General features: G+C 49.6%; 25 non-coding genes across 25 annotated transcripts; all 25 read left to right on the forward strand.

The window, feature by feature from the left end:
- The first annotated feature begins 8651 nt into the window (after positions 1-8651).
- Trnas-gga (transfer RNA serine (anticodon GGA)) lies at positions 8652-8733 on the forward strand. Its single transcript has one exon. It is a non-coding gene; the product is annotated as a tRNA-Ser (tRNA).
- Positions 8734-11969: 3236 nt separating this feature from the next.
- On the forward strand, positions 11970-12051 carry Trnas-cga (transfer RNA serine (anticodon CGA)). Its single transcript has one exon. It is a non-coding gene; the product is annotated as a tRNA-Ser (tRNA).
- Positions 12052-12178: 127 nt separating this feature from the next.
- Trnas-aga (transfer RNA serine (anticodon AGA)) lies at positions 12179-12260 on the forward strand. Its single transcript has one exon. It is a non-coding gene; the product is annotated as a tRNA-Ser (tRNA).
- Positions 12261-12389: 129 nt separating this feature from the next.
- Trnas-cga (transfer RNA serine (anticodon CGA)) lies at positions 12390-12471 on the forward strand. Its single transcript has one exon. It is a non-coding gene; the product is annotated as a tRNA-Ser (tRNA).
- A 127-nt stretch (positions 12472-12598) lies between these two features.
- Trnas-cga (transfer RNA serine (anticodon CGA)) lies at positions 12599-12680 on the forward strand. The gene has a single exon. It is a non-coding gene; the product is annotated as a tRNA-Ser (tRNA).
- A 5209-nt stretch (positions 12681-17889) lies between these two features.
- Trnas-aga (transfer RNA serine (anticodon AGA)) lies at positions 17890-17971 on the forward strand. Its single transcript has one exon. It is a non-coding gene; the product is annotated as a tRNA-Ser (tRNA).
- Positions 17972-18083: 112 nt separating this feature from the next.
- Trnas-cga (transfer RNA serine (anticodon CGA)) lies at positions 18084-18165 on the forward strand. Its single transcript has one exon. It is a non-coding gene; the product is annotated as a tRNA-Ser (tRNA).
- A 112-nt stretch (positions 18166-18277) lies between these two features.
- Positions 18278-18359, forward strand: Trnas-aga (transfer RNA serine (anticodon AGA)). Its single transcript has one exon. It is a non-coding gene; the product is annotated as a tRNA-Ser (tRNA).
- Positions 18360-18673: 314 nt separating this feature from the next.
- On the forward strand, positions 18674-18755 carry Trnas-aga (transfer RNA serine (anticodon AGA)). The gene has a single exon. It is a non-coding gene; the product is annotated as a tRNA-Ser (tRNA).
- Positions 18756-18867: 112 nt separating this feature from the next.
- Trnas-aga (transfer RNA serine (anticodon AGA)) lies at positions 18868-18949 on the forward strand. Its single transcript has one exon. It is a non-coding gene; the product is annotated as a tRNA-Ser (tRNA).
- A 112-nt stretch (positions 18950-19061) lies between these two features.
- Trnas-cga (transfer RNA serine (anticodon CGA)) lies at positions 19062-19143 on the forward strand. The gene has a single exon. It is a non-coding gene; the product is annotated as a tRNA-Ser (tRNA).
- Positions 19144-19511: 368 nt separating this feature from the next.
- Positions 19512-19593, forward strand: Trnas-cga (transfer RNA serine (anticodon CGA)). Its single transcript has one exon. It is a non-coding gene; the product is annotated as a tRNA-Ser (tRNA).
- Positions 19594-19705: 112 nt separating this feature from the next.
- Positions 19706-19787, forward strand: Trnas-cga (transfer RNA serine (anticodon CGA)). Its single transcript has one exon. It is a non-coding gene; the product is annotated as a tRNA-Ser (tRNA).
- A 112-nt stretch (positions 19788-19899) lies between these two features.
- Positions 19900-19981, forward strand: Trnas-aga (transfer RNA serine (anticodon AGA)). The gene has a single exon. It is a non-coding gene; the product is annotated as a tRNA-Ser (tRNA).
- Positions 19982-20292: 311 nt separating this feature from the next.
- On the forward strand, positions 20293-20374 carry Trnas-aga (transfer RNA serine (anticodon AGA)). Its single transcript has one exon. It is a non-coding gene; the product is annotated as a tRNA-Ser (tRNA).
- Positions 20375-20486: 112 nt separating this feature from the next.
- On the forward strand, positions 20487-20568 carry Trnas-aga (transfer RNA serine (anticodon AGA)). Its single transcript has one exon. It is a non-coding gene; the product is annotated as a tRNA-Ser (tRNA).
- Positions 20569-20680: 112 nt separating this feature from the next.
- Trnas-cga (transfer RNA serine (anticodon CGA)) lies at positions 20681-20762 on the forward strand. The gene has a single exon. It is a non-coding gene; the product is annotated as a tRNA-Ser (tRNA).
- A 368-nt stretch (positions 20763-21130) lies between these two features.
- Positions 21131-21212, forward strand: Trnas-cga (transfer RNA serine (anticodon CGA)). The gene has a single exon. It is a non-coding gene; the product is annotated as a tRNA-Ser (tRNA).
- Positions 21213-21324: 112 nt separating this feature from the next.
- On the forward strand, positions 21325-21406 carry Trnas-aga (transfer RNA serine (anticodon AGA)). Its single transcript has one exon. It is a non-coding gene; the product is annotated as a tRNA-Ser (tRNA).
- Positions 21407-21518: 112 nt separating this feature from the next.
- On the forward strand, positions 21519-21600 carry Trnas-aga (transfer RNA serine (anticodon AGA)). The gene has a single exon. It is a non-coding gene; the product is annotated as a tRNA-Ser (tRNA).
- A 315-nt stretch (positions 21601-21915) lies between these two features.
- Positions 21916-21997, forward strand: Trnas-aga (transfer RNA serine (anticodon AGA)). The gene has a single exon. It is a non-coding gene; the product is annotated as a tRNA-Ser (tRNA).
- A 112-nt stretch (positions 21998-22109) lies between these two features.
- Positions 22110-22191, forward strand: Trnas-aga (transfer RNA serine (anticodon AGA)). The gene has a single exon. It is a non-coding gene; the product is annotated as a tRNA-Ser (tRNA).
- A 112-nt stretch (positions 22192-22303) lies between these two features.
- On the forward strand, positions 22304-22385 carry Trnas-cga (transfer RNA serine (anticodon CGA)). The gene has a single exon. It is a non-coding gene; the product is annotated as a tRNA-Ser (tRNA).
- Positions 22386-22497: 112 nt separating this feature from the next.
- On the forward strand, positions 22498-22579 carry Trnas-aga (transfer RNA serine (anticodon AGA)). The gene has a single exon. It is a non-coding gene; the product is annotated as a tRNA-Ser (tRNA).
- A 306-nt stretch (positions 22580-22885) lies between these two features.
- On the forward strand, positions 22886-22967 carry Trnas-cga (transfer RNA serine (anticodon CGA)). The gene has a single exon. It is a non-coding gene; the product is annotated as a tRNA-Ser (tRNA).
- Positions 22968-23769: the final 802 nt, after the last annotated feature.

The raw sequence follows: 23769 nt of genomic DNA on the forward strand, positions 1-23769 counted from the left end.
ACGAGTGCGTATTGTTGCCCACGTATACAACCACAGAGATAAGTCCACAACATTTTCTTCAGGTTTTGTTCGAAACTAGGCTTGCGGGATTGACGAGGCTTCCCCCCAGAAGTCATCCCTGAAGAACCGAGCGCCAAGTAGAGCGACAGCCTGCGCCCATTTAACCGGTGGGTCTCCGGCGATGGGTTTCGAGCCAAGCAAGCGCTAGCCGGACGCTCTACCAAAGGACCACGGCAAAGGTGCCTCTAGCAGTGTATGTGCGGTATATATATTGTCACGAAGCGAAATGGGCCGGCGAGTCGTCGAATAAACAGCAAACGGTATATTAAACTACTTGGTAGCAAAAACACGAGAGTGATAGCTCTCTGAACACAACTGAGTCCAAAGAATGAATGCTCCAGCCTGGAGCACACAAGCATTTAAGCATCGCGCCGAAAGCTCCAGAAACAGCACGCGCGTTTCCCAGAGAGCAGGCGATGTGTCTGGAAGCTTTTTGCTTCTTCTTTAGCACGCGCCTGGATGAGATGTACCGTCTCGATGCCGTTTTTTTTTCGTGATGTTGTCTCCTTCCGGCCAGTCTTCAGGGCTGCCTGCTGTAGTACGGTTTGAGTCGCACGACGTGAACTATTTCAGTCCTCGGCGGTTGTCGAGAGGGAGTGCTGTCCTCGGGTACCACTTCGTAATCCAGGTCCCCAATGCGTCGAAGTACTTTGTAGGGACCGAAGTAGCGCTTGAGTAGCTTCCCGCTAAGGCCTCGGCGTCGAATCGGCGTGCAAACCCATACCAAGTCGCCTGGACTGAAGAGTACGTCTCGACGGCGCAAATTGTATCTTCTTTCATCGACGCGTTTCTGTTGACCAATGCGTAGTGTGGCCAGCTGGCGGGCTTCTCCTGCTCGCTGTGTGAAATCCAGAGCGTCCTTTTCCTCATCACTGGGTTCGTGGGGCAGCATCGCGTCCAGCATAGTCGATGCGTCATGGCCGTGTGCAAGGCGGAACGGTGTGAAACCCGTTGTTTCCTGGACAGCCGTGTTGTAGGCGAACGTGACGAATGACCTGATGGCGGTTCGTCGTGGCAGGATTCAAGAATATCGAGGCGCATGTCTCCAGGCACAACGAGAAGCCACGTAGGGCCTTGTAGTGCGTGGTCTTCTTTGTAGAGGACACCGTTACGTAGGGAAAAACTTGGGAGTGATCTTCTGAAGATGGATGGAACATTGTCGGCGCGGCTCTGCAGATAGTCGACGAGTGTCTTCAATTCGGGGTCGTTGTACTGCTTGATAGACATGGTTGTCGCGCTCATTAGACCGAGGAAGGCGTCGTCCTCCACGAGACCGATTTCCTGTCATTGAAGTGGTGCTCGGGACAGGCAGTCAGCGTCGTTTTCTTTTCTTCCTGACTTCTGAGTGATGGTTACGTCATATTCCTGTAATCGGAGGCTCCATCTCGCTAGACGTCTTGAGGGGTCCCTTAAACCAGCCAGCCAGCACAGAGAATGGTGGTCTGTTACCACCGTGAACGGCCGTCCGTACAGGTAGAAACGCAAGTTTGTGATGGCCCATATGAGTGCCAGGCACTCTTTTTGGGTCGTCGAATAGTTCTTCTCTGCCTTGGTTAGCGTTCTGCTGGCGTAAGCGATGATACGTTCGACACCGTCGTGAAGTTGCACGAGCACCACTCCTAGACCATCGTTGCTTGCGTCGGAGTGTATTTCTGATTCGGCGTTTGCATCGAAGAGGGCAAGCACGGATGCGGTCTGTAGACGCGTCTTCAATTAATCAAACGCCTGTTGCTGGGCTGCACTCCAGATAAAGGTGGATCCATCTTTCGTGAGGGCATTCAGGGGTGACGCATTTCTTGAAAAGTTCAGAATGAACCGTTGGTAGTATGCGCAAAGGCCAAGAAAGCTTCGAACGTCTTTCACGTCCGCGTTTGCGCGTTTCTACGGGGTTATTCGTGCTCACCACTTGTCTTCCGCGCTTTCCGGCGGTTTGAAAGAGATAACGCCATTTGTGAAGTCGATGACTGCTTCGTTTCCGGCTAGAAAGTCCATTCCGAGTATTACATATCGTGGGCAGTTCGGCAGAACGGCGAAGCTGACGATGTACTGGATGTCACGCACTTGTATGACCGCAGTGCATCGACAAGTCGGTGTTACGACGTGTTCACCAGCAGTCCTGATGTCAGGCTCATCCCACTTCGTTTGCACCTTGCGAAGCTTCTTAGCCAGCGTACCACTTATAACAGAGTCGTAGGCTCCGGTATCGATTAACGCAATCATCTCATGGCCGTCGATCAGTATCTTCAGGTTATTGATATTTTTTCTATCGTCGTGTTGGTACTGCGTTGCTGTTCGTCGAGTTGGAGGAATTGTAACTTGTCGTCGGTCCACAGCTTCATTTCCCGGAGCTGCAGTCTTCAGTTTTCCCGGTTAGGACTGCGCCACACAGGTCGTCTTGCCGGTGACGGTGAACGTGGTCTTCCTGGCGACCTGCTGCGGTGGGGGATGCTCGGGGACAGGTCGCGTCGTGAGCCAGCACAGGCATTCTGCTGCCGTAGATAGCATTCAATTGCGGCGGGGCGACTACCGCGCTGGGGCGGGGGGCATCGGGTGAAAAACCGGGAAGACCAAGGCATCGTCAGGGACATCGGGGATAGACGTGGTTTGCCTCTCCGCAGTGGTAGCAGAGCGGCCTGAACGCCATAGTCCGCCAAACGTCCGTTTTGCGAAACGGCTGAGATTGTTGCAGGACGCGTGGAGTAGGTTGGACAGGCCGAGGAGGCGTCCAACGGTCTCCGTAGTACGGCGAACGAGTTGGTGGCCCCTGTCTGAGAGCGGCGGCGCAGGTTGGTCTCGGTATTTCGGCATCGGGGTTGGCGGTTGACGGCGTCTGGATTGCCTGCTGAGCCTCGTCTTGGATGATCGCGCCGATCGAAGATAAAGGGTCTGGGGCCTTCTCTGGACAGAGGAGGGCTGGTACAACTTCGCGCACCGCCTCTTGAATCAGCTGTCTGAGCGATCCGACGTCGAGGCCAGCGGTCGTGGAGAAAGCCTCGTAGCCCTAATGTGGTTGGTCTGCGGCAGCGCGCGAGAACAGGGTCGTTTCAATGCAGACGGCTCCGTCCGGAAAAACGTTGGTCGTGGCGGGTGGATTCCGGGACAGGGCGCGAAAAATTTCTTCTTTTACGCCCCTCATGAGTCGTTGAACCTTCTTCTCCTCGGATACTTTGTGGTCAGCTCGCCGGAAGAGTCGCAACACATCTTCGACGAAGCCAGTAACGCTTTCGTTTTGCAGCTAGATCCGTCTCTGGAGCAGATGTAAAGCGCGTTCAGCTCGTTGTTGAAAGGCGAACGCCTCTAGGCATTTGCTTTTGAAGACGTCCCAGGACGCGGGCGAAGTCTCCCGGTTCTCGACGAAGACTTTAACGAGCTTCTGGTCGTCACTCCAGTTGTTGAACCTGGCGATCCGCTCGTAGTGATCGACCCAATCGACTACGTCGTCGTAATACTCCCCGCTAAATGTCTTTGGCGACCCTGCAGGGGCTATGGGCGTGGCAACAGGTTGCGCCACTTGGGTGCTGGTCTCCGCAGTCATGTGCTTCTTGCGTTTAGGGGGTTCTAATGGACGAAATTCTGCAGGCAGGCCAAGCTGTCTTCTGCTTTGTCGCAGTTGGCCTTCCAGGCCGTTGAACAAGGGATGCCCCTCATCTCCACCAGAAATGTCACCAAGCGAAATGGGCCGGCGAGTCCTCGAATAAGCAGCAAACGGTTTATTAAACTACTTGGTAACAAAAATACAAGAGTGATATCTCTCTGTACACAACTGAGTCCAAACGATGAATACTCTGGCCTGGAGCGCACAAGCATTTAAGCGTCGCGCCAAAAGGTGCGCGGCCATTTTCATCATTGTCCACGGCCCGCTACAGGTCCAAAAACAGCACGCGCGTTTCCCAGAGGGCAGGCGATGTGTCCGGAAGCTTCTTGCTTCTACGCGCCGGGATGAGATGTACCGTTCCGTGCTTGCTTGTTCCGTGTTTCGTGGCAGTGTCCTTCTTTTTTTTTTTTTTTTTTTCATTGTGATAGCCGCATGATGTGTAGTGTGACGATTCGCACCGCTGTTTCGTGCTTAGAGATTGAACAAATCTACGTACAAGAATTGTTTTACGGCTTAGAAGCTCGATGGTGTACGGATGGTATCAATACTTTCAACTTCAAGCCTGTGATAGGGTTCGGTAGGTGGCGCAAGCGACGGATTCGTTTGTGGCTTCAAGCTGTCTGCCGTTGGCTACTGTCGGCTTCCCCCTGCTTTTTTATATTATTATTATTACTATTCTTGTTGCAGACCATGTCGACGGTTATGACGAAAACACAGCGGAGATAATCCCGCAGTTTCTCGTGTTTCGAGTACTGTGATGGCGCTTGGCAGGGTGGTGTGCTGCGCCACCGTTGTTTTATGGGTTTGTTTAGGGCAAGAAAGTCCGTGTTGTTGTGTCAGCGCCGCAGCTAGCCGATGCGAGGGAAGTAAAAAAGAAAAAATATCACAGGGCGTTTACGAGTGTGTAACGTGAAATACAGCGACAGCTGTTTTGTGTAAATGTTGACACTTGAACAAAAACAACTGTATTTTGAGAGGGAGAGTGTTCATCGCTTGTATTGCTGATAACTTTTGACAAAACGAAATTGGAGTGAGAACTAGTGCCTTTGGAATCTATGAAGTTAGTCGTGATGCACTCATTACTCTTGACGAAGTCCTGGTTTTCGCAGACCAAATCAATGCAGGTCTATCTCGATGTTGTTACGACCCCTTCTCTGTTGGCAAGTTCCAACATCAACGCTACTTTGCTTCTTGTAGACCGGTGATGAAGTTGGTGCTGTTTGCGTCGATGGTATTGTCCTTCAACGCCCCGCAGTAGGTGAGGTATGTTATGAGATATGAGGTAAGTTACCCGCAGAAATGCTCCGTTGGGGGCAAAGTAGACGGCCGCGACGGTGAGTCCACTCTCAATTTGCAGCACGCACACCTCACGTAGGCCTTCGCAGTCACCATAGGGGTCCAGGGGTGAATCGTGTACCCCGTCTCGCATGTAGATGACCACCTTGGCCGTGCGGTTCTTGCAGTCGCTTCGAAAACCACAGCTATACTGAAACACCTCCATCCGAAACGGTTCGTTAGGTGGATCCACGTCTCTGGCCAACACAGGAGTAAAAACAAATCGAGAGTAATCACCCCGTGTAGAGACATCTAATCACTATTTCTTTAAAGGAACATGGAAGTGACCCCAGAAATATTTTTAGTTTTGCGCTGCGACGTCTTCTACTACAAATAAAATGAGCTGCTGCGAAAGAGCGATGAGCGCAGGTAACCCAGAGAGCACGCGCAAGGCTTTGTTCCGCACACCTTTAAAGAACGCTCTCTACGTCCGAAGAGCACCGAAGCGAAGCCGAAGACGGCGTGACATAACACGGGCTGCGGCACGTGGCCGGTGACATTCAACGGCGCAGCTGAAACATGTATAAGGGCCGGGTCCCATAGCTTTCTGCGAGCAGCAGCAGCAAAGCAGCAGCGGTGCAGCAGCAGCAACACGGCAACATGGCAGCAGAGCAGCTTTCTGCTGCCGCTGCTCTGCTGCTGGAGGCGTCCCATAGCTTCGTTTTGAAGTAGCGGCAGCAGCGGCTTAGGAAACACAAAACGTGTTGGCAACTGTGGCATTGTTTACATTTCCCACATTCCGAAGGCGTACGTAGCGGCTAAGCCTTTTAGTACACACACCTAGGAACGCAATCCTAGGAAGGCGTTTGTGTGAGAGATATATTGTGGATTTGGAGCTCATAAGTGAACTTTGAGATGAGTGTGGTGGTGGTCTGAGCCTCGTATTACCTGATTGACTCTTCGTTGATGTGTAGCCAGTTTCATGACATTCAACGTAGGTTCGTCCTACTGCTGTGCAGAACAGTCCTTGCTGTGTTGTGTGGAGATTCTTCTACGGGATTTTGTCGTATAAATATTGTCTCGTTACTATAGTATTCGATATTTTGATTTACGGTGACTGTCAAATGCGTATGTTGCTCTTAGTGAAATAAAATTGTCTAACGAAAACAAAGGCCCCTTCTGCTAGTATTCACTGCTTTCTGCCTGTTTTCACAAGGAATGGATTCATTATCTATCTCTATCGAACCTTTTTTTGTTGTCTGAACGTGGTCTATCTCAATCTAACCCTTTTCAAGGGTCAGTTTCATTTACGACCACCTAGCAAGGTCTTGGAATACCGACCACAGGAAATTTGTTCGGTTTGGTTTTCACACGGCATGGACGTGAAAGTAATTTGCTTGTACGTTATGAGGTCACGGGTTTTGAAGTACTTTCCAGAAAACAAGCGAACATGTAGCTACAACTGGTACACAACATATGTATCACGTAGGTTCGGTCGAACACTTTATTGAACTGAATTATGTCCTAAAAGCGCACTTCAGCAGTCCCGATGATTGAACACTCGCTCCAAACTACTGGCAATCACAAGCGTATCCAGGTCTTCAGAATCAAATCACAGAACAACCAGAAACAAACCTTCTGCCGTCACTCACCGCCCTGCTAACCCTAAACACGGTCGAACGAAAACAATACCAACCAGCCTCCTGATTGGCTTTCGAGACCGGCTGCTCAGGCTGCAGAGCAACAGGGCAGCACAGCAACCAAAAATTCGGATACGAGAGCAGCAGGGAATTTCTGCAGCTCGGCAGCCCTGCTGCTCTCGCCCAGTGCTATGGGACCGCTCGTGTCGCTGCAGCTCTGCTGCTCCGCTGCTGTTGCTCTGCTGCTGCTGCTCAAATCGAGGCTATGGGACCCCGCCTTAAGCCGCGCGTGAGCCGAGATGAAAAACAAAGAAAAAACGCACCGAGCAGCTTCTACGTCACGCGGCGCTCGTGTCTCTCCGACTGCGGTTCTCCGACTGTCTTTTGTAAATTTTATTGCGCAGTGACAATACTCCGCAGATCGGAAATATTTTGCATCGTGACTCCTTGTTGACAGCTTCACAAATGAAGCAGGATTTCGAGCCATGTTAAATGTGAAGACATGATAAACTATCATCCCCTCAACCCGACTCTTTCGGCCTATTTCTCAGCAGTCTGCTTGGCGGTGTGGCGGCATGTTGCTCGGTGGTATCTTGCGTCCTGGGCCGACTTCACAGTTTTCTGTGAAGTCGGCGTCGAGTTGAGACTCTCATGTCCGTTTTGTTGCTTTATACTACATGCAGTTGAAACAATACTTAGTGCAATAGAGACCACCACAGTTAGTTAATGGGGTTCAACTCCAGAAATATTTTGCGATATCAAGTGGCAGACGAGCAATCCGGACTACCTTGGGGGTGCCATTACACGCAAGCAGAAACACAAACAGGATGTGGTCAGAAAGAATTGATACGATGAAAAAGCATGCATTCACCTGGAGAGGCAAGGAACTGTCAATATTCCAGCGGGCTTCAGTTTGCAATGTGTTTTTGGTGGAGAAAATGGTATACATTTTGCAAGTACTTCAGTGTTCCCGTAAAATCGTACGTGCATGCCATCGCGTGTTTGCCACCACGATATGGTGCTCAACATTTGAAAGAATGCGCCGAGAAAACCTTTTCAAGAAAGTCAAGCATGGATGTTTAGGTCTACACCACTTGTTTGTAAAGCAGCTAATTATGAGACTCAGGTTTTATGGGCAGTCTGTGCACCCGCTATTAGACGCCGTGAAGAGAGCAGTAGCCTACAACTATATGCCTGATATATATGTTGGCTTCCACGAACAAGGCTTGCAGTTGACAGGGTTTTATCAGGAGGTCGTGGACTGCATCAACTTTCTAAAAGTCAGGTTTACCCCAGATTACCTCTTTTCGGTTTCAAAGAAAGTGTTGGCAGCCCATTTGATAGATACCTTGTTTCCCGTGCCAATTTACAGGCAAATTCCGTCTGAGTGGACTGGAGCGGACGTTTTACACAGGGTCAAACGCATGCACATAAAGCCGAATATGAAAACATTCTTTTTCAAGCTTCATACATCAACGCTCTCTGTGAAAGCATGGTTGGAACAGAAAGGCATATACGTTCCATGGTCTGCCAACTGCAGGTTTCGCAAAGTCCCTGAAACCGTTGACCACATCTTTCTTGATTGTACGGAAGCACAGTTTTTCTGGGACGACATACAGATTAAAGTACTGAATAAACGCCTCTCTCTGAACCCACATACAATCAGATTCCTACCTTTACATCCGAATGAAGATATACGCTACGATATTATCGTGTTGATAGCTATGTATTGCTGGTGGAAGCTGCGTATGGCAGACAGAAATGAAGAGCCATTGGCGTCGCCCACGCAGTATGTTAAAGTAGAAATAACGCAGCTGAAGCTATCCAGCATGCAGCATTTGGAAGCACCACCGTCGTTAGAACATCTGTGTGTATAGCTGTCTCCTATGTAAATTATTACTCTCTGTGTGTGACCTGTGTAACCTGTGTGTTGTGTACCATGTATTTTTTTTTGTATCCTGCGTATTTGGATGCTACGGTGTGCATCATTTATTCATCATACATCACTCATTAACATTGTACAGTCATAGCGTATTTTAATATTTGTAAATAAACGTTATTACCTGGTGGAACGAAAAAGTGCGGTCGTGGCCGAGTGGGTAAGGCGATGGACTGGAAATCCATTGGGGTTCCCCCGCACAGGATCGAATCCTTTCGACCGCGTCAGAGTTGAGACGCTCATGTCCGGTATGTTGCTTTCTACTACACGCAGTTGAAAAAATACTTAGTTCAATAGAGTCCACCACAGATAAACCATACTTGTAGAAAACTATAAATAGACGAATAGAGTGCGGTCGTGGCGGAGTGGTTAAGGCGATGGACTAGAGTGTGATGCGGCAGACTGTGAGTCAACCTACGTGACCCCTGGTCAATTCACAGTGCCTACACTGGACGTAGCCGCCAGAGCCCTCAGGGTAGTTCGGACAGAAGCCAGCACGAGGCAGAGTCATACAAGGTTGTAATAAGAAACTTTACTGTGAGCGTGGGTAACCCTCGGGGGCGGACAACGCCAGAAACCACGCAACCAGAGCCAGAGACAAGGACCCGGTGGAGCACACCAGCAGCCAGAACCTGGTAGGGCAGACCCGCAGCCAGCACCAGGAACCCAGGACCAGGTGGACGTTCAAACCCAGAGCCAGGCGGTAGGACCCACAAGACGATGCCGACAGTCAGCCAGGGATCTTCTCTTCCAGAACGCAATCCCCCGTGCACCTCCGTCCGTGCCCGTTACGCCACACCTTCTACGTTTTTTCCCGAGCTTCTTCCTTTTCTCAGGTGTGCCCACAACCATCACAATAACCCCCCACGTCGCAAGACATTGCACAAGCACAAATTGTTCAATGTCTCCAGAAAATCACAATTCCACGTCACAAAACATTAATCCAGACACTTTGCACTTTGCTGCCACCAAATAGAAAACCGAAATGTCCTTCTTGTCCATTCTTCTAAATCTCAATGTACTGATACGATACCAATGTCTCAATATCATGCCCGTTAAAGTAGACGTAAACATATCAATGACCATTGCTAGCCACCTCTGACTGCAAACTGTCAACCAAATATATAGATTCAAAGAAACACAAAGCGTTACGTCACTTTAGCTATAGTGCGAAACATCAACGTCAATACACACACTCTGGTCCAGCCGCGCACAACCTGTACTTTAAATCCGACTGCCGGAGTGTAGCACACTACATGAACCCGATGAAAATGGAGCGATTTGAATGAAAATGATTTGCGAAACGACATATACATTCCAGGAAAATGTCAGTTCAACAACTCTCACACTCCCTTCTGACGAACAACTTTCGAAGACTGCATGCGACCCACTTTCAAGAGCGCGCACTACTGTCGTTTCCTCTCAAGCTGTATAGATACATATTTGAAATTCTTCAAAATACAAAGACACACCACATACTTGTAACCAAGCCTCTCCACAAGAATGCTGGTCACAACGAAACCACAGGCTTATTATACTGTCTAAACCGTTTGTACACCACTTATGTATTGCCCTTTTCACTTCTGTACCATGCTCTCCCCGTCATAGTACCGCTAGTACAACGTTCGCTATAGCAACGTCTGACGCCGGCCTGCTGGCCAGCCCAAATACCCCGTGCTCTACTCTCATTCACTGGGGTACACTGTCGGCTGTTTGAACAAAAACCCCTGTAGTCACCTTTGTCTACACATTGTTGACGCCTCAACTGTTCTTTCGCATCGGAGTTGTGTAACCAGGGGCAAAACTGAGTTGTCTTTGACCGTTTAGCACAATCGAACTCGCTCGATCTGTGTGGAACAACACCTACGACTGCATGGGCCCCATTTCTTGAGTATTTTGCAGGCTCCGGAGACTTCCGCTCAGTTCTCCTCGTGTCTGTCACATTGCCCACCAGTAAGTCACATATCGGCGCATTCATGCAGTACGCCACCACATTCCCCGACAAATACGGCGTCGCAATACTTATGACTGCCTCTGGTAGCCAGCGCGGCGTCCCGTCCGCCAAACGTACCACCACAGAACGACCAGTCAGCTGGCTGTCTTTTACCAGACCTCTCCTCACTATGACGATGTTTGAACCGGTATCCCGGAGTACCTCGACAGACTGTCCATTGACTCTACCTTTACCCCACCGTAGCGATGTACGCCGGTCACCATTTCTGGAATGCACAGCATTTACTACATACTCTTTGGGTACCGTGGTGCATCCTGTGTACCGACCCTCGAGCGGCTGCTCACGATAACTAACGCTACCATCGTTCACAAGACCTGAACCAACACCCATAACACAAGCGTTCTTAGCGCCGCTTTCCAGTCCTCTCTTCGGACAATTCACTGACCTATGTCCTGTCTCTCCACATGACCAACAGGCCCCTTGCCTTTGCCTAGTGAAGGCTGTCCTACAATCCGAGGCTCTGTGCCCCATCTCGCCACACAACATACAACCTGTAGGCTTTCTCGCGACACTCTTAGGTGCTACCGGCTCCTCCTCAGCCTTTCCCAACGTCCTCAAGCCCTGGGCTTCCAAATATTTATCAGCCCGTTTACAAGTTTCATCAAGGGTCTCACATTCACCCTCTTTCAAAAATACGGCCAACGCCGGAGGACATTTCAAAAGAAACTGCTCCCGTAACATTAAATCACGCAGCGACGTGAACTCCTTAGGCGTTTCAGATGTCTCCACCCACTTATCGAAGAAGTGCGTGAGGCGTGCCCCAAACTGCTTGGCTGTCTCTCTCTTATCGGGCGTCGATGACCTGAACTTTTCCCGAAACCCTTCTGCGGTATATCGAAATGTCTCTAACAGGGCATCTCAGACGTAGCCGCCAGAGCCCTCAGGGTAGTTCGGACAGAAGCCAGCACGAGGCAGAGTCATACAATGTTGTAATAAGAAACTTTACTGTGAGCGTGGGTAACCCTCGGGGGCGGACAACGCCAGAAACCACGCAACCAGAGCCAGAGACAAGGACCCGGTGGAGCACACCAGCAGCCAGAACCTGGTAGGGCAGACCCGCAGCCAGCACCAGGAACCCAGGACCAGGTGGACGTTCAAACCCAGAGCCAGGCGGTAGGACCCACAAGACGATGCCGACAGTCAGCCAGGGATCTTCTCTTCCAGAACGCAATCCCCCGTGCACCTCCGTCCGTGCCCGTTACGCCACACCTTCTACGTTTTTTCCCGAGCTTCTTCCTTTTCTCAGGTGTGCCCACAACCATCACATAGAGATCCATTGGGGTTCCCCCGCACAGGTTCGAATCCTGTCGACCGCGTCAGAGTTGAGACGCTCATGTCCGTTTTGTTGCTTTCTACTACACGCAGTTGAAAAAAATACTTAGTGAGGTGGAGACCACCACAGTGTTAAACTATATCTGTAGAAAACACTAAATAGACGGAAAGAGGGCGGTCATGGCCGAGTGGTTAAGGCGATGGACTCGAAATCCATTGGGGTTCCCCCGCACAGGTTCGAATCCTGTCGACCGCGTCAGAGTTGAGACCCTCATGTCCGTTTTGTTCCTTTCTACTACACGCAGTTGAAAAAATACTTAGTTCTATAGAGTCCACCAGAGTTAAACCATACTTGTAAAAAACTATAAATAGACGAATAGAGTGCGGTCGTGGCCGAGTGGTTAAGGCGATGGACTAGAGATCCATTGGGGTTCCCCCGCACAGGTTCGAATCCTGTCGACCGCGTCAGAGTTGAGACGCTCATGTCCGTTTTGTTGCTTTCTACTACACGCAGTTGAAAAAATACTTAATGAGATGGAGACCACCACAGTGTTAAACTATATCTGTAGAAAACACTAAATATCCGAAAAGAGGGCGGTCATGGCCGAGTGGTTAAGGCGATGGACTCGAAATTCATTGGGGTTCCCCCGCACAGATTCGAATCCTGTCGACCGCGTCAGAGTTGAGACGCTCATGTCCGTTTTGTTGCTTTCTACTGCACGCAGTTGAAAAAATACGTAGTGCAATGGAGACCACCACAGTTAAACTATATCTGTAGAAAACACTAAATAGACGGAAAGAGTGCGGTCGTGGCCGAGTGGTTAAGGCGATGGACTCGAAATCCATTGGGGTTCCCCCGCACAGGTTCGAATCCTGTCGACCGCGTCGCAGTTGAGACGCTCATGTCCGTTTTCTTGCTTTCTACTACACGCAGTTGAAAAAAATACTTAGTGAGATGGAGACCACCACAGTGTTAAACTATATCTGTAGAAAACACTAAATAGCCGAAAAGAGGGCGGTCATGGCCGAGTGGTTAAGGCGATGGGCATTCCAGTTCCTGGCACCGAGGTGAACGGACGTGGAATGAGCTCCCTGCGAGCGGCGCCAACGGCTCCGAGCCGGGATGAAGTTAGGCCTAGTGCTTCCCAGACAGATTACAAGACCATCCTACCTACTATTACGCCAGGTAACTTATCGCCTAACACGGTCATCATGCATGCGGATCCCTCCGCTAAACCGTACAAAGTGCTGGACTTTGATGCCCCACTGAGAGACGTTGTTGATAGACGAGAGATTTGTGCATTCGGGGCTTACCGCTATAACCACGTGTGGGCCATAACGTTCAGGAGCGAGACAGAGAAGGCGAAGCTGCTGAAGCAAAAGGAGATGCTTGTGAAAGACAAACGGTGCATCGTAATCGACCCAAACGCAAAAGAAATAACTCTGAAGCTTCACTGGGTGTCTACGATTTTAGGTGATGACGTAATCCGCAACGCTATGACAGAGTATGGTGACGTCCTGGATACGGCAAGAGAGACGTGGAAGTGTGCGGAATTTGCTGGCATAGAAACGACGACTCGGATAGTCAAGCTGCGGCTACGCGAAGGATCCACCGTCGACCAAATCCCATACATGATCCATATCAGGGGCGACCCGTTACTTGTTTCGGTGCCGGGGAAGCCGCCATTGTGCCTGCGGTGCAAACAGGTAGGGCACATACGCAATCAGTGTACGGCGACATGGTGCAAGAAATGTAAATCGTTCGGTCATGACCCAGAAGACTGTGTGCAAGCCTATGCCAGCAAGACTCGGGGGCAAGGTAACGACACGATTACAGAAAATCTAATGGACCAGGAAGAAGCGGATAAAACTGAAGATAGTACCCAGGAAAACAAGGACGTTGAAAAGGTTCCATCCCAAGAACAGGGCACGAGCAAGAAGCGAACACAGATACCAAATGAGGAATGTGATAACAAAGACACAGAAGATAGCGACGCAGATATGGCCGAAGTAGAGGAAAATTCAATGAAAAGGAAAAGAGAGTCAGAGAGGCATGCCACCACTGTAAAGGACTATCTAAGAGAGCAGAGAAAGGACGCAAGGTTTGAAAGTAGATGGAAGAAAGGGGACGCCCCGATGCCGGTGGTCCCGCTGGAGGAAGCTGGTGCATCACAGCTGAACGACCTTCACTTCACGGCCACCCAGTAACCAGCGGTCGCTTTCCAAACTCGTTCCATGTCAAGAAAAAAAATAAGAGTGGCAACTTTTAACACGTTCAGTCTGATTCGGGAAAACAGAAAGCACTGGCTCATGGAAATGATAAAGGAACACAAACTAGACATTATCTGCCTCCAGGAAACGAAGATCTCTACCGCGGAACAAGAGCAGGACCTTGTTAATTTCTTTAAACGTAACTACTACTGCTACCACTCCGCAGGCACTGGTCACAGTGCGGGGACAGCGATATTTGTGAAGAAGGACAGTATCGTCACCGTCGTCGACACCATCCTTGACCAAACCGGCCGATTTACCTGTGTCGATCTGCTCATCGCCAACCAGTTAGCGCGAGTAATTTGTGTCTACGCGCCAAATATAAGGGACGACAGGAAAATGTTCTTCTCTGAGCTGAGAGCTTTCGTGGACACACCGGCAAAAGTTGTATTCTGTGGCGACTTCAATATGGTAACCAGCAAGTATGACTGCAGCTACCCCTTCAGGAGGGACGCTAGTGTGACGGAATTCAAGAAGCTGGTGACAGATTTCAGTTTGGTCGACGTTGCAGCGGTAGGAACGGAACCTAGTCAGCGGTACACTCACTGGCAAGGTGCGTCCCATGCAAGACTCGACAGAATCTATTTCTCCGCTGACTGGGACAAGACGGCCTGCAACTACACCGTCACGCCAGTACCTTTCTCGGACCACGGACTCGTCAGCGTCGACATCGATCTCAGCGCTCAGGCCACAAGTTGCATCAGCAAGGCAAGGTCTTATTCGTGGAAGCTCAACGAAAGCATCCTGGAAGAAGAGACTTTCTGTCAGGAAGTGGAAAACATGATCACAGAATACAAGAGCGGAAACAGTATCAACGCCGTTACGTGGGAGATCTTCAAGACAAACTTCAAAAACAAAGCAATATCCTATAGTCAGTCAAGAAGCTTCAAGGAGAGGGAACAGGCCCGGTCACTTACCAAAGACCTCCGTGTGTTAGTCGCAGAGGAAGACCACACCCCCGGACGGTATACACAGGAAATTGGAGAAGTGAAAAAGCAGCTTCTTGAAATTTTGGAAAAACGATACAAGGGTGCAGCAATTCGGAGCCGGCTAAACGCGGTGTCGCGTGAGGAAACGCCCAGCAAAGTATTCCTCCTACGGGAAAGAGAAAGGGGATCGTTCAACGCCATTACATGTTTGAACAGTCCAGACGGCACTGCGACATCGCAAGAGGAAATCGAAGGACTGTTCTACGAGAAGTTCCGCGGTCTGTTCTCGTCATCAACTGGGACAAACGTTACCGATGCTATAAGCGGCCTCGATTTGCCGGCAGTAAAGACAGAAGTAGCAGAAGCAGCGAACGGCGAAATAACAACGGGGGAGATAGAGAGAGTTATCCGAAAGCTGGGAAGAAACAAAGCTCCGGGCCCGGATGGAATTGGATCAGCATTCTATAAAAGGTTCGCTACCTTGCTCTCCCCAATCTTGAAGTTGGTGTTCGACGACATCGCTTCGAGAAAGTTGCTTCCGCCATCAATGCGTCAATCCTTCACCGTCCTTATCCCTAAAAAGAACCCCAAGAACAGCGAAGCTCCAACAGTTAACGATTTTCGACCAATCAGCCTTCTCTGCGCTGATTACAAGATATTTGCCAAGGTTCTCAATAACAGATTAGAGGGTTGCCTGCGGACTGCCATTGGTCAGCATCAAGTCTACGGAGTCAAGGGCAGGTCGATCGCACGAAACTTACACGTGATGCGGGCGGTGTGCGAGGCTGCCGAAACACTACCTGCCCGGCTGTGCGTTCTCCAGGTTGACCTGCGGCAGGCGTTCGATAGAGTCAGTCACCAGTACCTCTGGGCGGTTCTTGAAAAACTGAAGGTCGGGAGCTCCCTAATGGCCTGGATAAAGCTCTGCTACGAAGACATCAGCACCAGATTAGTAGTGAACGGGAGGTTAAGCAAACCCATACCGATTCATTCATCAGTGAGGCAGGGGTGTCCACTTTCACCGCTTCTGTTCGCCGCATACCTGGAACCGCTATGTCGCATGATCAGTTCCAACGAAAGTATTCAAGGGCTCAAGATAGGCGCGGAAAGCATCAAGCTTCTCGCGTATGCCGATGACGTAACCGTAGTGTGCACCACTGTTGAGGGAGTCCAACAAGCACTAGACACCATTCAGGAGTTCTCGAAGCACTCCGGAGCAGAGCTCAACCTCAGCAAGACATTAGGCAGCTGGCTTGGACCGTGGGAAGAAACTCCAACCAATCTTCTTGGCTTGCAGTGGACAAACAAGGTTGACAAGTACCTCGGAGTCGAGTTCGACTTAAGAAAGCAAGCATCACACGTATGGAACCCCAAATTGAACCGGCTCAGGCACTCGCTGACTCCCTGGCACGGACGGTTCCTCACGCTCTTCAACAAGGCGTACGTATGCAATTCCTGCTTGTACCCAGCAGTGCTGTATACTGCCCAATGCACGAAATACAACAATGCAGTGGTCAACAAGTTCCACCGACTGTGTGCCACCTTTGTGTGGAATTCTCCAATGGAAAAGATGCGACGATCGAACCTCTTCTTGAGCCCAAGCAAAGGTGGATTTGGACTTGTGAACCTCGACATTAAGCTCAAAGTACAGAGGTTCATCTACTTCAGGGACCAGGACGATCCATTCCTCAGAAGCTGCACACAGACACTTGGAGCACATCACCTCCATAGGTGGACAGTGTCACTAGAAAATCCGGCAAGGGCAAAGGAGACTAGGGCGTTCTACAGGGAGATCGGAGCGGCTATTGCCTTTTTTGAAATGCGGTTCTCTTGGGACTACCTCAGCAAGGTTAAACGGAGAAAGCTCTACTGGGATACTGTAGACAGCGTGACACCAGAACCGCTCTATCGGAAGTTCCTTCTCACAACAGAAGCCCAGAACGTCTTCAAAAGGCTACGCAAGTTCTGCGTACCATCCGGCGCGAAGGACCTCTTCACAAGGTTCCACTGCGAAGTGTTGCCGGTCAAAGTCTGGCTGCAGAGAAAAGGATTCTTTGTCCCGTGGTCAGTGAGGTGTGACCTGTGCAGCGCTGAAGAAGACCTGTTTCATGTGTTTGTAAACTGCAAACGAGCACGAGATTTTTGGGAGCAGTTCAGAGCGTGCACCGGTCTGGACATCAACATTGACTGGTTTTCTCTAAAATTCCTCGTGTTCGACGGCTGCGAAGACAACAACACGTCGGCCGCTCTGGTGGTCATCGGTCTCCACTCCTTATGGCGGTACAGGATGGCCATTTCTGAAGGCAAAGCCAAGCCGAAGACACCATGGAACCACTTCCTCACCAGCCTTGAATGGGTGCTCACAGTGGTGACAGCACGGGAAGACGATATCACTTGCAGCGGACTTAGGAGCCTGCTGCAGACCATCACAGCAAGGAACAAGTACGCCAGCTGGTGAAAGACAGCGATGTAAAGGCACCTGCTTCGAGCAACAAGAGGGTACGGAAGAGTACCACAGTGAAGACGCCGCAGAGCAAGCTGAAGACGAACAAAATTAGGAAACGGCACACCCTATTAACTTACAGAATGGCGAAGTACCCATTGAGGTTTTATGTGTACGTTTTAGCATGGAATAAAGGTTAAAAAAAAAAAGTGGTTAAGGCGATGGACTCGAAATCCATTGGGGTTCCCTCGCACGGGTTCGACTTTGTGTTGTGTCGTCTGTTTTTCGCCTTTTTCCCAGTCTCGGGTTTTCGTCATGGATCGAATCCTGTCGACCGCGTCAGAGTTGAGACGCTCGTGTCCGTTTTGTTGCTTTCTACTACATGCAGTTGAAAAAATGGCTCAATGGAGTCCACCATATCTGTGGAATACACTAAATAAATGAAAAGAGTGCGGTCGTGGCCGAGTGGTTAAGGCGGTGGACTAGAAATCCATTGGGGTTCCCCCGCACAGCTTCGAATCCTGTCGACCGCGTCAGAATTGAGACGCTCATGTCCGTTTTGTTGCTTTCTACTACATGCAGTTGAAAAAATAGCTCAATGGAGTCCACCATATCTGTAGAATACACTAAATAAACGAAAAGAGTGCGGTCGTGGCCGAGTGGTTAAGGCGATGGACTCGAAATCCATTGGGGTTCCCCCGCACAGGTTCGAATCCTGTCGACCGCGTCAGAGTTGAGACGCTCATGTCCGTTTTGTTGCTTTCTACTACATGCAGTTGAAGAAATAGCTCAATGGAGTCCACCATATCTGTAGAATACACTAAATAAACGAAAAGAGTGCGGTCGTGGCCGAGTGGTTAAGGCGATTGACTAGAAATCCATTGGGGTTCCCCCGCACAGGTTCGAATCCTGTCGACCGCGTCAGAGTTGAGACGGCCATGTCCGTTTCGTTGCTTTCTACTACATGCAGTTGAAAAAATAGCTCAATGGAGTCCACCATATCTGTAGAATACACTAAATAAACGAAAAGAGTGCGGTCGTGGCCGAGTGGTTAAGGCGATTGACTAGAAATCCATTGGGGTTCCCCCGCACAGCGTCGTATCCTGTCGACCGCGTCAGAGTTGAGACTCTCATGTCCGTTTTGTTGCTTTCTACTACATGCAGTTGAAAAAATAGCTAAATAGCTCAATGGAGTCCACCATATCTGTAGAATACACTAAATAAACGAAAAGAGTGCGGTCGTGGCCGAGTGGTTAAGGCGATGGACTAGAAATCCATTGGGGTTCCCCAGCACAGGTTCGAATCCTGTCGACCGCGTCAGAGTTGAGACGCTCGTGTCCGTTTTGTTGCTTTCTACTACATGCAGTTGAAAAAATGGCTCAATGGAATCCACCATATCTGTAGAATACACTAAATAAACGGAAAGAGTGCGGTCGTGGCCGAGTGGTTAAGGCGATGGACTAGAAATCCATTGGGGTTCCCCCGCACAGCTTCGAATCCTGTCGACCGCGTCAGAGTTTAGACGCTCATGTTCGTTTTGTTGCTTTCTACTACATGCAGTTGAAAAAATAGCTCAATGGAGTCCACCATATGTGTAGAATACACTAAATAAACGAAAAGAGTGCGGTCGTGGCCGAGTGGTTAAGGCGATGGACTCGAAATCCATTGGGGTTCCCCCGCACAGGTTCGAATCCTGTCGACCGCGTCAGAGTTGAGACGCTTATGTCCGTTTTGTTGCTTTCTACTACATGCAGTTGAAAAAATAGCTCAATGGAATCCACCATATCTGTAGAATATACTAAATAAACGAAAAGAGTGCGGTCGTGGCCGAGTGGTTAAGGCGATGGACTCGAAATCCATTGGGGTTCCCTCGCACGGGTTCGACTTTGTGTTGTGTCGTCTGTTTTTCGCCTTTTTCCCAGTCTCGGGCTTTCGTCATGGATCGAATCCTGTCGACCGCGTCAGAGTTGAGACGCTCGTGTCCGTTTTGTTGCTTTCTACTACATGCAGTTGAAAAAATGGCTCAATGGAGTCCCCCATATCTGTAGAATACACTAAATAAACGAAAAGAGTGCGGTCGTGGCCGAGTGGTTAAGGCGATGGACTCGAAATCCATTGGGGTTCCCCCGCACAGGTTCGAATCCTGTAGACCGCGTCAGAGTTGAGACGCTCATGTCCGTTTTGTTGCTTTCTACTACATGCAGTTGAAGAAATAGCTCAATGGAGTCCACCACATCTGTAGAATACACTAAATAAACGAAAAGAGTGCGGTCGTGGCCGAGTGGTTAAGGCGATTGACTCGAAATCCATTGGGGTTCCCCCGCACAGCTTCGAATCCTGTCGACTGCGTCAGACTTGAGACGGCCATGTCCGTTTCGTTGCTTTCTACTACATGCAGTTGAAAAAATAGCTCAATGGAGTCCACCATATCTGTAGAATACACTAAATAAACGAAAAGAGTGCGGTCGTGGCCGAGTGGTTAAGGCGATTGACTAGAAATCCATTGGGGTTCCCCCGCACAGCTCCGAATCCTGTCGACCGCGTCAGAGTTGAGCTCATGTCCGTTTTGTTGCTTTCTACTACATGCAGTTGAAAAAATAGCTCAATGGAGTCCACCATATCTGTAGAATACAGTAAATAAACGAAAAGAGTGCGGTCGTGGCTGAGTGGTTAAGGCGATTGACTAGAAATCCATTGGGGTTCCCCCGCACAGCGTCGTATCCTGTCGACCGCGTCAGAGTTGAGACTCTCATGTCCGTTTTGTTGCTTTCTACTACATGCAGTTGAAAAAATAGCTAAATAGCTCAATGGAGTCCACCATATCTGTAGAATACACTAAATAAACGAAAAGAGTGCGGTCGTGGCCGAGTGGTTAAGGCGATGGACTAGAAATCCATTGGGGTTCCCCCGCACAGGTTCGAATCCTGTCGACCGCGTCAGAGTTGAGACGCTCGTGTCCGTTTTGTTGCTTTCTACTACATGCAGTTGAAAAAATGGCTCAATGGAGTCCACCATATCTGTAGAATACACTAAATAAACGGAAAGAGTGCGGTCGTGGCCGAGTGGTTAAGGCGATGGACTAGAAATCCATTGGGGTTCCCCCGCACAGCTTCGAATCCTGTCGACCGCGTCAGAGTTTAGACGCTCATGTTCGTTTTGTTGCTTTCTACTACATGCAGTTGAAAAAATAGCTCAATGGAGTCCACCATAGGTGTAGAATACACTAAATAAACGAAAAGAGTGCGGTCGTGGCCGAGTGGTTAAGGCGATGGACTCGAAATCCATTGGGGTTCCCCCGCACAGGTTCGAATCCTGTCGACCGCGTCAGAGTTGAGACGCTTATGTCCGTTTTGTTGCTTTCTACTACATGCAGTTGAAAAAATAGCTCAATGGAATCCGCCATATCTGTAGAATATACTAAATAAACGAAAAGAGTGCGGTCGTGGCCGAGTGGTTAAGGCGATGGACTCGAAATCCATTGGGGTTCCCTCGCACGGGTTCGACTTTGTGTTGTGTCGTCTGTTTTTCACCTTTTTCCCAGTCTCGGGCTTTCGTCATGGATCGAATCCTGTCGACCGCGTCAGAGTTGAGACGCTCGTGTCCGTTTTGTTGCTTTCTACTACATGCAGTTGCAAAAATGGCTCAATGGAGTCCCCCATATCTGTAGAATCCACTAAATAAACGAAAAGAGTGCGGTCGTGGCCGAGTGGTTAAGGCGATGGACTCGAAATCCATTGGGGTTCCCCCGCACAGGTTCGAATCCTGTCGACCGCGTCAGAGTTGAGATGCTCATGTCCGTTTTGTTGCTTTCTACTACATGCAGTTGAAGAAATAGCTCAATGGAGTCCACCATATCTGTAGAATACACTGAATAAACGAAAAGAGTGCGGTCGTGGCCGAGTGGTTAAGGCGATTGACTAGAAATTCATTGGCGTTCCCCCGCACAGGTTCGAATCCTGTCGACCGCGTCAGAGTTGAGATGCTCATGTCCGTTTTGTTGCTTTCTACTACATGCAGTTGAAGAAATAGCTCAACGGAGTCCACCATATCTGTAGAATACACTGAATAAACGAAAAGAGTGCGGTCGTGGCCGAGTGGTTAAGGCGATTGACTAGAAATTCATTGGGGTTCCCCCGCACAGGTTCGAATCCTGTCGACCGCGTCAGAGTTGAGACGGCCATGTCCGTTTCGTTGCTTTCTACTACATGCAGTTGAAAAAAATAGCTCAATGGAGTCCACCATATCTGTAGAATACACTAAATAAACGAAAAGAGTGCGGTCGTGGCCGAGTGGTTAAGGCGATTGACTAGAAATCCATTGGGGTTCCCCCGCAGAGCGTCGTATCCTGTCGACCGCGTCAGAGTTGAGACTCTCATGTCCGTTTTGTTGCTTTCTACTACATGCAGTTGAAAAAATAGCTAAATAGCTCAATGAAGTCCACCATATCTGTAGAGTACACTAAATAAACGAAAAGAGTGCGGTCGTGGCCGAGTGGTTAAGGCGATGGACTAGAAATCCATTGGGGTTCCCCCGCACAGGTTCGAATCCTGTCGACCGCGTCAGAGTTGAGACGCTCGTGTCCGTTTTGTTGCTTTCTACTACATGCAGTTGAAAAAATGGCTCAATGGAGTCCACCATATCTGTAGAATACACTAAATAAACGGAAAGGGTGCGGTCGTGGCCGAGTGGTTAAGGCGATGGACTAGAAATCCATTGGGGTTCCCCCGCACAGCTTCGAATCCTGTCGACCGCGTCAGAATTGAGACGCTCATGTCCGTTTTCTTGCTTTCTACTACATGCAGTTGAAAAAATAGCTCAATGGAGTCCACCATATCTGTAGAATACACTAAATAAACGAAAAGAGTGCGGTCGTGGCCGAGTGGTTAAGGCGATGGACTCGAAATCCATTGGGGTTCCCCCGCACAGGTTCGAATCCTGTCGACCGCGTCAGAGTTGAGACGCTCATGTCCGTTTTGTTGCTTTCTACTACATGCAGTTGATGAAATAGCTCAATGGAGTCCACCACATCTGTAGAATACACTAAATAAACGAAAAGAGTGCGGTTGTGGCCGAGTGGTTAAGGCGATTGACTAGAAATCCATTGGGGTTCCCCCGCACAGGTTCGAATCCTGTCGACCGCGTCAGAGTTGAGACGGCCATGTCCATTTCGTTGCTTTCTACTACATGCAGTTGAAAAAATAGCTCAATGGAGTCCTGGTTATCTGTAGAATGCACTAAATAAACGAAAAGAGTGCGGTCGTGGCCGAGTGGTTAAGGCGATTGACTAGAAATCCATTGGGGTTCCCCCGCACAGCGTCTAATCCTGTCGACCGCGTCAGAGTTGAGACGCTCATGTCCGTTTTGTTGCTTTCTACTACATGCAGTTGAAAAAATAGCTCGATGGAGTCCACCATATCTGTAGAATACACTAAAGAAATGAAAAGAGTGCGGTCGTGGCCGAGTGGTTAAGGCGATGGACTCGAAATCCATTGGGGTTCCCCCGCACAGCGTCGAATCCTGTCGACCGCGTCAGAGTTGAGACGCTCATGTCCGTTTTGTTGCTTTCTACTACATGCAGTTGAAAAAATAGCTCGATGGAGTCCTGGTTATCTGTAGAATACACTAAATAAACGAAAAGAGTGCGGTCGTGGCCGAGTAGTTAAGGCCTTCCATTTTCCGGCTTTCTTTGAGTGCGGTGGTGGGAGTATGAGCTCCGACGGAGCAGCCATTACGGCTAAGCCTAGCCGGGATAATACAGTGTCGTCTCAGGATAGCATGGCTCAGGAACCCTACAAGATCATCCTACCTACGTTACCAAAAGGGGAAATATCAAAGCACAGCATTTTCCTGCACGCGGACCCATCTGCTAGGCCGTACAAAGTGCAGGATTTCGTGCAGCCACTTGGAGCGGTCGTCAACAAGAAGGAGATGGCTGGTTTCGGGTCCTATCTGTTTAATCACGTTTGGATCGTCACCTTGAATTCTGACGCTGGAAAAGAAAAACTACGGAGAGCAGGTGAGCTGACGGTGAAAGGCAGGAGATGTATGGTCGTTGACCCGAATTCTACTGAAATATCACTTAAACTGCAGTGGTTGCCCACGAACGTGCCCGACGAAGCTGTGCGGCGAACAATGTCACTCTATGGGACAGTGACAAGTATCGTGAGAGAGAAATGGGGAAGGGAGGGCCTCGAGGGAGTGGAAACTACGACTCGTTCACTAGGCTTACAACTCAAGGAGGGAATTACAATGGAAAGTATCCCGTACCAGCTTAAAATAATGGGCGGGACGGTGCTCGTGGCTGTGCCTGGAAAACCCCCTCAATGTCTCC

The sequence above is a fragment of the Ornithodoros turicata genome, chromosome 1, assembly GCF_037126465.1.
Source record: "Ornithodoros turicata isolate Travis chromosome 1, ASM3712646v1, whole genome shotgun sequence".
NCBI classification, from domain to species: Eukaryota; Metazoa; Arthropoda; class Arachnida; order Ixodida; family Argasidae; genus Ornithodoros; species Ornithodoros turicata.